Source organism: Phascolarctos cinereus, unplaced genomic scaffold (assembly GCF_003287225.1).
Source record: "Phascolarctos cinereus isolate Bilbo 61053 unplaced genomic scaffold, phaCin_HiC Scaffold_8;HRSCAF=390, whole genome shotgun sequence".
NCBI lineage: Eukaryota > Metazoa > Chordata > Mammalia > Diprotodontia > Phascolarctidae > Phascolarctos > Phascolarctos cinereus.
In genome coordinates, this window is record NW_027556291.1 from 60,988,802 (window position 1) to 60,999,303 (window position 10,502).

A 10,502-nucleotide genomic window follows, 5' to 3' on the forward strand; every position below is an offset into this window, starting at 1 on the left:
AATACATTTAGGTGGATTTAGAACATTAACAATGACTCTTTGGGTCCAGTGGTTTAAATAGTGTCTTACAGCCCGTGATCAATTTTTGTAAAGCAACAGTATAATGTTAGAGATATGTATAGTCTAATGTTCCCATTTAGCAGATAGTTTTTCTAATCTAATTTGTCCAAGTCCCTTCAGCTCTGTTTTCCATTTTATCTTTCAGCAAAATTTATCCAGCACTGAAAGACAAACAAACAGAAACTCTATTATGTTTATAGACCAGAGGTTCTCAAACTTATTTGGCCTACTGCCCCTTAAGAAAAAAAAAACCAAACTACTCAGCACCCCCCCGGAAATATACTTTCTTTAATCCTTTAATTTTTTAAATAATTTATGTCATTTCAAAAAATATAAATTTTTTTTTAAATGATGCATCTTAAATTTAATAATTTATTATAAATGTGTGGGAGGTTTTTTCCTGCATTCAAATTTTGATGATGCAATGTTGCATCATGTAACCATATGGCATCATATTGTAAACAAGTCATTACTCGAACATACTCCTGCTGATGCATGCTGGACTTCCCAAGAACACAACTCACTAGCCTTCCAGCTTGTTTGTTAAGATCTGTTGGTGGTTGTGGGGTGATCGGGCCATTTTGGGGAACAGTTTGGAGCTATGCCCAAGGGGCTATGAGAATGTGCATGCCCTTTGACCCAGCAGTGGCACTTCTAGGGCTGTGTCCCAGGGAGATCATACAAATGGGAGGGGGACCCACATGTGCAGGGGTATTCATGGCAGCTCTTTTTGTGGTGGAGGGGAGTTGGAGATTGGGAGGATGCCCATCAATTGGGGAATGGCTGAGCAGGTTGTGGTGTGTGAATGTAATGGAATACTATTGTGCTGTGGGAGGTGATGAACAGGATGACTTCAGAGGGGCCTGGAGAGACTTGTGTGGTCTGGTGCTGAGTGGGGTGAGCAGAACCAGGAGAGGATTGTACACAGTGACAGCCACTTTGTGCAATGACTGATGTTGATGGACTTGGCCCTTCCCAGCAATGCAGGGATCTGGGACATCTCTAGGGGCCTCGTGGTGGAGGGTGCGGTCCACATCCAAAGACAGAACTATAGAAGTTGAATTGCTATTTTTTTTCTTTTCTGTTGAGTTTTGTTTCCTCTTTCTGGGGGTTCCTCCTATTAATTCTGGCTTTTACTTGAACATCACTGATGTGAAGGTGTGGGAAGGTGTGTGTGTAGCCTGTGTGAGATTGTGCGCCATCTTGGATGGGGTGGTGGGGAGGAAGAGGGAGAAAAATTTTGTACCAGGGGGCATATGGAGGTGATTGTTGATAAATCAAAATAAATTAATAAAAGGGGCGGAGCCATGATGGCAGAGTGAAAGCAGTGATTTGCTTGAGCTCTCCTCCAAACCCCTCCAAATACTCATAAAAAATGGTTCTAAACAAATTCTAAAGCAGCAGAACCCACAAAAAGACAGAGTGAAACAAATTTCCAGCCCAAGACAACCTGGATGATTGATCAGAAAGGTGTATCGCGCCGGGCTGGGAGCGCAGCACAACGCAGCATGGGCGCGCAGGCCGCAGTGAACCTGGAGCAGGCCTCAGAGGACTGAATCGTGGGCACCTGTGGAGGTTTCCAGACTCCTCAATCCACCAATGCCAAAGACAACTTAGAAGGTCAGTGGGAAAAGTCTGTTTCTGTCAGGAAGGTGGGGTTTCAGCTCCATTCCCCAAGAGCATGGCCCTGGTGGGGGCAGCTGCTTCCTGAGCTTCTGGCCCACAGACTGAGGGGGAATTCAGTGGCTGATCAGAGAGGGACTGCAGGGATCTCTTTGCCAGTGCTGAGGCAGGAATCTCTTGCTTTGCCCGTGTTTGGATCTGGGTCACAGTTCTGGGCGGCAGTGCTGGGGTGAGGAGGAATGCTGGAGTGGTGGAGCTTGGAGTGGCTGTGGAGAGGAACCCTTCCTCACAGTTACAGGACAGAAAGAAATACTTATGGTCACAGCCCAGGAAAGGAGTAAACACCTCACCCCTTATCATACCACCTTGGAAGAACTGAAAATTTACAGGTCCCTACAAGTATCTCTGAAAACAGCTATACAAACCCGTGAAGCTTGGGACAATACATTCTCCACATTGGAAGTAGACTCTTACCTTAACAAGGAGTTTAAAACTCAAGTAATTGGCTGGGATCATGAGCAAGCAGCACAAAAAGAGTCAGACCACAGAATCTTACTTTGGTGAAAAAGAAGATCAAAATATATGACCAGAAGAAGACAACAAAGTCAAAGCTCCTACATCCAAAGCCTCCAAGAAAAATATGAATCAGTCCCAGGCCTTGGAAGAGCTCAAAAGGGATTTTGAGAAGCAAGTAAAGGAAGTAGAGGAAAAACTGAGAGTGATGCAAGAAAATCACGAAAAACAAGTCAACAGCTTGCTAAAGGAGACCCAAAAAAATACTGAAGAAAATAACACCTTAAAAAATAGCCTAACCCAAATGGCAAAAGAGGTCCAAAAAGCCAATGAGGAGAAAAATGCCCTAAAAAGCAAAATTGGCCAAATGGAAAAGGAAGTCCAAAAGATGACTGAAGAAAATACTTCCTTAAAAATTAGAATAGAGCAATTGGGAGATAGTGACTTTATGAGAAGGGGAGTCAATAAGGAACCTAAAAGTTTAAGGGTTTTCTGAGGCCTGTAGACAAATGGGAGCCAGATTCTTTTTAGGACAAAGGGCAAAGATCTCAGCTTGGGCCCATACCCCATCAGGTATTAGATAGTTTTTCTCTTCCACAAGATTCAATACCTAGTGTTTTTGAAACACTTTAAAAAAAATTCAGTGATCTCACTATTATGCACATGCAAAGTCAATTCAATCTCCTGTTAACAACCCCCACTGCCTGAATTTAGTGACTTTCTCTCCCGTCTGCGATGTTGTTCAGTCATTTCAATTCTGTCTTGCTCTTTGTGACCCCATTAGGGTTTTGGGTTTTTTTTTTTTTTGCAAATATACTGGAGTTTTCCATTTCCTTCTCCAGGTCATTTGACAGATGAGGAAACTAAGGCAAACAGGGTTAAGTGACTTGCCCACAGTCACACAACTAGGAAGTGTCTGAGGCCATATTTGAACTTATAAAGATGAATCTTCCTGATTCCAAGCCTAGTGCTCTATCCAGTATAGCGCCACCTAGCTGCCCCATCTGTACTCAGTTGTTTACTTTGCTTGGTTGGGAGTGAGAGCTTCTGTTTCCCTGACCCATCTGACAAGAAGCTGCTTTCCTGGGCATGACTGAGACTTTTGTCCTTTAGAGAAAAAGTAGAAATAAAGGCAGAACTTTGGGTTCAAAGATGCTGGTATCAGAGAGCTATGCTTTTGTAATTGAAAGGATTATATACTGTGCAGATTCAATTTAGGTTCAGATCTCAAGATATAATGACACGCACTCAGTGTAAACTTAACAAATAATCACATTTATTTTACAATGATTAGTAATGATTAAAAGCCACACACAGCAATAAAGGTAAGAATAACATTCAATGTAATAAGTAATAATCAACATAAAGGAAAGTAGGAATAAGAAAAGAAAGAATACACACTCACTGACCAGGCAGGCTCAAATACCTAATAGACCTGGGAGACTAGAGAATGGCCAAAAGGTGTGGTCAGGGAGGCAGCAGAGCACATCTTACCCCGGGACACAACAAAAGCCATGCACGTGATCTGCTTCTGGCAGAGAGTTGGCGTCCCTACCTCTGCAATCAAAGTCTCCAAAATCTCCCTTTCCAATGACCCTTTTTATATCCATGTAAACCAGGGAAAGACAATCTTGATATTTTGTTTTGTGCACGCACACATCTCTAACAAAAGTTGGGGATTGATCAGAGCCCCAAATACCTGTTTGTTGTGTAAGTCTCCAAGGAGTGATCAATTCCTTGGACAGTTACACACCTTTCTCAAGAAAAATGTTCCCTGAGATAAGTTGCTTTCCCAGGTAACATGGCTTGTTGGTTATTTAATGTTTCGTCTCCATGGTCAACGCTCCAGCCATGCGTGGTAACTCCCATCTATCTTTATGTCGGGTCATGAGGCAGTTACACCGTTAGGTCATGAGATGATTACATAGGGGGCTGGGGAGAATCTATCCTCCTCAGTTTCCCTTAGAGCTTTGTACAGGCTGAGATCAGAATAGAAGTCAGAGAAACATCTTTAGGGAGGCTTGTCTTTGGGAAATGACCCTTCTCCTGCCATTGTTGGGATTTGTTTGTAAGTGGTGATTATCTTGTAAGTAATATACCTAGGGCTGCCATTTTGCCATAAGATTATGAATGTTAGAGCTTAAAGGGCCTTTAGAGACCTTTAGTCCAATCCCCTTGAGCTGTGATGCTCATAAGATGGCAGAATTTCGTAGTTGGAAGGGAACTCAGCAGCTATTCAGTGTAACTAGACCCCCAGAAGAACCCCAACTCCAAGTAAAGCTGCCAACCTCCCTCTGCCATGATTTTAAGTCAGTCTTAAAGCCATCTCCTATGAGGATTAGTTGGTACTAGGGATGTTTAACTTGGAAAAGAGAAGAGTTGAGGCAGGGGAATGTTATAATTATCTCCAAATGATTAAGGGCTGTGAAAGACATTATGCTTGTATTGCTTGGCCCTAGAGGGTATGCCTAGGGATGTTGTATAGAAGTTTCAGAGACAAACACAGTTATCCCTTCCACATTGCAGGGGTTGGGGCATGGCACCCCCCATCTGCAAAATCCACGTAAAATCCCCCCCCCACACTTCGTGCCAGAGAAGAAGTCTGAATTTTCTTTTTCTTTTATGGGGTGTTTATACTACCTTCTTGTAAAATTTTGGTTAAGTATTTGGTCATAGGTTCTGTGTCATCTGCTGGCCTTCACCTGTCATCTGAAGCTTCCACAAAATTCCCCCAAAAATTCTCATTTAATTTCTTATGCTGGACCCTTGATATATTGAAACCTCAGTGGGGAAAGTGGCATTGTGGAAGGGATGACTGTATAGGGTCAAGGTAAGAAAGAGCTTAGAGTTGTCCAAATGTGGAGTGGGCTGCTTGGGAAGTAGTGGGTTTATCTTTGGTGGAGGTCCATAAGCAGAGGCTGAATATAAAACCCGAGACTTTGGGTAAAGATTTGGAGGTAAAATAAAAATGAAAATGTTAAATAGTACAGAGCCAAGCAAACATCGACGTGGCATTCCACAAAGCTGTACTGCTGGAAGGAACCTCAGAAACCATCTGATCCAAAGCCTTCATTTCACAGATGAGCAAACTGAGGGCCAAGAAGGTAAAGTGACTTGCCCAGGATCATGCATCAGAGACAGGATTTGAACCCAGGTCCTTTGACTCCAGAGTCAGTATTCTTTCCCTGGTACCACAGTTGACACTGAATATCATTCATCCCATTCTGTCCATGCTGAACCTGTATAATTGTATTATTGTCTAGCCCACACCTCTCTGTCTTTTCCATAAGAATAATGCAAAAAGCTTCATCAAATGCTTGCTAAAAGCAAAGCAGACTACAGTATTTGCTCACCCTCCCAATCTAATAAACCTGTCAAAAGATGACGTAAGGTCAGTCTGGCATGACCTGTTCTTGATGAAGCCAGGCCACCTCTTTGTTATCACCACTTTCTTTTCTAGATGTTCACTAACAACCCCTTTAATAAGACATTTGAGAATGTTGTCAGGAATTGAAGTCAAGATCTCTGGCTGATGGTCCACAAACTCCATTTTCCACCCAATTTCAAAAATCATGACAATGTGAATTATCTCTACACCTCCTGTTCTACAGTATTTTTCAAAAATCACTGACATCAGGTCGACAATCACACCTACCAGTTCCTTCAATCTCCTGGGACAAAGTTCATCTAGGCCTGCTGACTTGAAATCAGTTAAGGCCCACCGGATGCTTTCTTACTATCTCTCTCCTTATCTCGAGTGTTAGCTTCCCTATATCCCATTTTCCTTCTGTCCTTCCTAGTCCAAAGACCATTATCCTCAGCAATGAATAAGCAAGTAAAAGAAGGATTCTGCCTTCTCTGTATCATTGGTAATCATAGCACGGTGGAGAGAACACTGGGCCTAGAGTGAAGTGAGGAAGACCTAAGTTCAAGTACGTCTTAGCTGTGTGACTCTGGGCGAATCACTTCACCTCTGCCTGCCTCAGTTTCCTCATCCATAAAATGTAGTGATCTACCAGCCAGGGTTGTTGTGAGGATCAAATAAGATAATATTTTGTAAAGCGCTTAGCTACAGTCCTATTCGTTCTTCAGTCTTCCTCTTTTCCTTAACATAGTGGGAAAAAACAATACCCCAAACCACCAAATCCCCCCTGAGCTTTCTTTGCCAGCCTCAGATTATTCTCAACTTGAGTATTTTTGAATGAATGGAGCATTCATTAAGCTCTTGCTGTGTGCAAGGTACCATGTTATGCTTCAAGTCTATTGTTACATGTGGCATGCTTTTGTATTCATCCACTGTTGCCTGACCTTGCTTCCATCTTCTATATTGAGCTTTAATAAAGTATAAGTTTTCCAAAAAAAAAAAATAAAGTATAAGTTTTCATTACTTTGTAGTGTTCCCAGCAAATTTCCAAGACTTATAAGTTACAGAACAGTTGCCAATCTACATTGGAAGAAATACCCACATCGATGAGATCACAGATTTAATGGAATATTAGATAGGCAAGCCAACTTAGCTGAAGTAGCAAAGCATTGTGAAGGAGAGCCAGAAGGCAACACCTGCCAGGCGGGTCAAACCACTGCTACCACCATGATCTCTACCTCCCCTTAGACCCTAGTGGAGACAATCTAGGACCCTGAGCCAGACCTGGAAATAGCAGCTTCCCCCTCTCACCTAATCCCCCTCTGCTATCTCTACTTTCATTCTAACTTTCATAGCCATTATGAAAAGTAGCAACCCTAAATGAAAAGGGGTCAGCCATCCCCCACCCCACCCCCAACCATCAGCCACCAACTAACTGCCACCAAAGGGTAGGTAAGCCCAAGAATGGCAGCATTCCCAGGACCATGGGCTCTGCTTCTAGGGCAGGCCCTGGAGCCATCACTCCTAAAAGCAATCCTTGTAGAGATGGGACCTGGTAACTGCTTCTGAGGGTGTTACAGCTGTACTGCCTCCATTGCCCCATCGACAAAAGACTCAGAAGACAAAGTTCTCTCCATCAAAGTCCTCAAGTGTTTCAACATCAGAAACTGATATGCTTTCATCATTGGAAACAGCATTAAAAAAGATAAATTATCATATGCTTTGCTGCTGTACCCTAATAACAATGGGGCCCTTCTGTCTGTCCTGTAGCTGAACCCTCCTATGTAAATGTGAACTCCCTAAGAGTAGGGACCATCTTTTTTTTCTACTTTTTTTACTCAGCACAGTACCTGGCACATAGTAAGCACTTAATAAATGTCTTTTCATTCATTTACTCATTAATTCATCCAATCATTCATATTAGAGCTTGGGAGATGCAGCCCAGGGTTCGAACCTGTCAAGATCTTTTCAAAGGCTGACTCTGCTATATGGCATGCTGACTATCCTACTTTGCATATGGATTCCGCATTTACTTATGAATAGCATCTCACTCCAGTAGAATGGAAGATTCTTGAGAGGGAAATGTTTCATTTTTGCCTTTGTGTCTCTGGTCCCAAGCACAGTACCTCATACATGGTAGACACAGTTTATTTGTGTCGATTTATTTATTTATTTATTTTTGGCTAGGCAGTGGGGTTAAGTGACTTGCCCAAGGTCACACAGCTAGTAAGTGTTACATGACTGAGGCCAGATTTGAACTCAGGTCCTCCTGACTCCAAGGCTAATGCTCTATCCACTGCGCCACCTAGCTGCCCCTGTGTCGATTGATTGAATGAATGAACATGTCATCTACAGTTTTGATATAAGTGTGACATCTGTGCCTATACCTAGGTCATTGTTAAAATTGTTAAATAGCACAGAATCAAGAACGTGTCTGCGGGGCACTCTGCTAGAGACCTTCTAGTCAATATCAACCTATTAAGGACTACACTTTGGGTCCAGATAGTCAACCAGCCCCAAATTGTAATTCTAATTGTACTATTGTCTACCCTACGTCTCTCTGTCTTTTCCACAAGAATAAAATGGTTGACTTGATACAATATTTTGCTAGAATTGGAATGAATTCTAAACTCTCTGTCCTACATGTCTGTGATGTATCTGTAATGTTCACAACCCCACACCAGAGGGCGTTCTAGGGTATCCACTAAGCTCCCTGTTCCTCTGTCTCTCAGAGAAGTTGGTTGTCACTCATCCTTTGACCTCTGCCAATCTCTCAGATACTTGAATCAGTCTAGGGCATGAATCTGCTTCCTCCAGTGAAATCTTAGTACTTGTTTACCCTCATCTCACCCGCCCTCCCCATCTGACCTGTAGGTGTTTCACAAAAATAAATCATACAGGGGCAGCTAGATGGCACAGTGGATAGAGCATTGGCCCTGAAGTCAAGAGGACCTAAGTTCAAATCCGGCCTCAGACCAAACACTAGACACTTACTAGCTGTGTGACCCTGGGCAAGTCACTTAACCCCACTTGCCTTAAATAAATGAATGAACAAATAAATAAATAAATAATACTCCAACCCTAACCCAAATGGTTCTATGATCTCATGTGTATTTCCAACAACAATGCAGATCTTAACCTATCCCAGCCTGCCAAACCTGGGTGCCTCTTGCCCACATCCTTCTGTAAGTTTGCCACATTTTTCCAGGTCCATTCAACATTCTTGGGGCCTTCATCATCTCCTCTTTTTTTCATGTAATTTTAATTTTATTTTACCTCAATTACATGTAAACAAAAATTCTTAACATTTGTTTTTTAAAATTTTAAGTTCCAAAGTCTCTCCCTTCCTCTTTTCTTCTCTCCTTGAGAAGGCAATCAAATTGATATACATTATACATGTGTAGTCATACAAAACATATTTCCACATTAGCCATGTTCCCCCAAAAAGAATAATAAAGGTTTTAAAAAAATATGCTTCAATCTGCATTCAGACTCCATCAGCTCTCTCTGGAGGTGGATAGCATTTTTCATCATAAGTCCTTTGGGATTATTTTATATCATCATATTGCTGAGAATAGCTAAGTCATTCATAACTGATCATCATGTGATATTGCTGTTACTGTGTACAGTGTTCTCCTGGTTCTGCTCATTTCACTTTGCATCCGTTCATGTAAGTCTCTTCCCCAGTTTTTCTTAGAGCATCCTGCTTATCATTCCTTATAGTACAATAGTATTCCATCACAATCATATGCCACAACTTGTTCAGCCATTCCCCAATTGATGGACCTCTTCTTAATTTCCAATTCTTTACCACCACAGAAAGAATGCTATAAATATTTTTGTACATATAGATCCTTATCATTTTTACTTGATCTCTGAGATATAGACTTAGTCTGGGTTTTAGAGCCCCTTGAGTATAGTTTTCTCATTTTCTCTTGACATCATGAGTATAGCAACAGACCACATAGACAATATTCATGTTACCCTTCACTGTTACCACATGAGCAGCTCATTTTCTTTCTTTTTTTAGTTATGCATTTCTTTGAAGACATCCTTTCAATTGCCTCTGATTCACAATTCCTTGTTTTTGATGTGTTGTAGCCTGCCCATTGTCACCCCGTGCTCCTCCATTGCCATTTACAGAAACCTCAATTTTGTTTTCTTAGGGGCGGGGTACCTGTGGCCTTGAGGCCATATGTGGCCTCGAGGCCGCAGGGTTCCCTACCCTTGTCCTAGGTTCTAGTGTTACATGACTTGAAGACATAAAACTACATTGGTAGAATGTGGATGTTAAAAAGGACAAGTCTTTGGGGCAGCTAGGTGGTACAGTAGATAGAGCACCAGCCCTGGAATCAGGAGGACCTGAGTTCAAATGTGACCTCAGACACTTGATACTTACTAGCTATGTGACCCTGGGCAAGTCACTTAACCCTAATTGCCTTGCCCCCCCCCCAAAAAATGGCAAGTCTTTGTTTCAGAGAGAAGATTGGGGTTAATAAAAGAACTTTAATCAACTGTGAAAGATTTAGCTATTCTGATCAAGACAATTCCAAAGAACCCATGATGAAAGATGCTATCTACCTCCAGAGAGAAAACTATGAACTCTGAATACAGATTAAAGCATACTTTTTAAAAAATTTCTTTATTTTTATTGTTTTATTGTTTATGTTTTCTGGCTTTTGTTATGGTTTCATGGCTAATATAGAAATATGTTTTGTATGACTTCACATGTATAATTGATATCAAATTGCTTGCCTTTTCAAAGAATGGGAAGGGATGGGAGGGACAGAAGAATTTGGAATTCAAAATTTTAAAAAATGATTGTTAAAAAATTTTACATGTAATTGGGAAATATTTAATGAAATAAATAAAAATAATTTTTAGAAAACAAACTTTCCCAAAGGGAATACAGCCAACTCGCCTATTCTTTTTAAATTCTTGG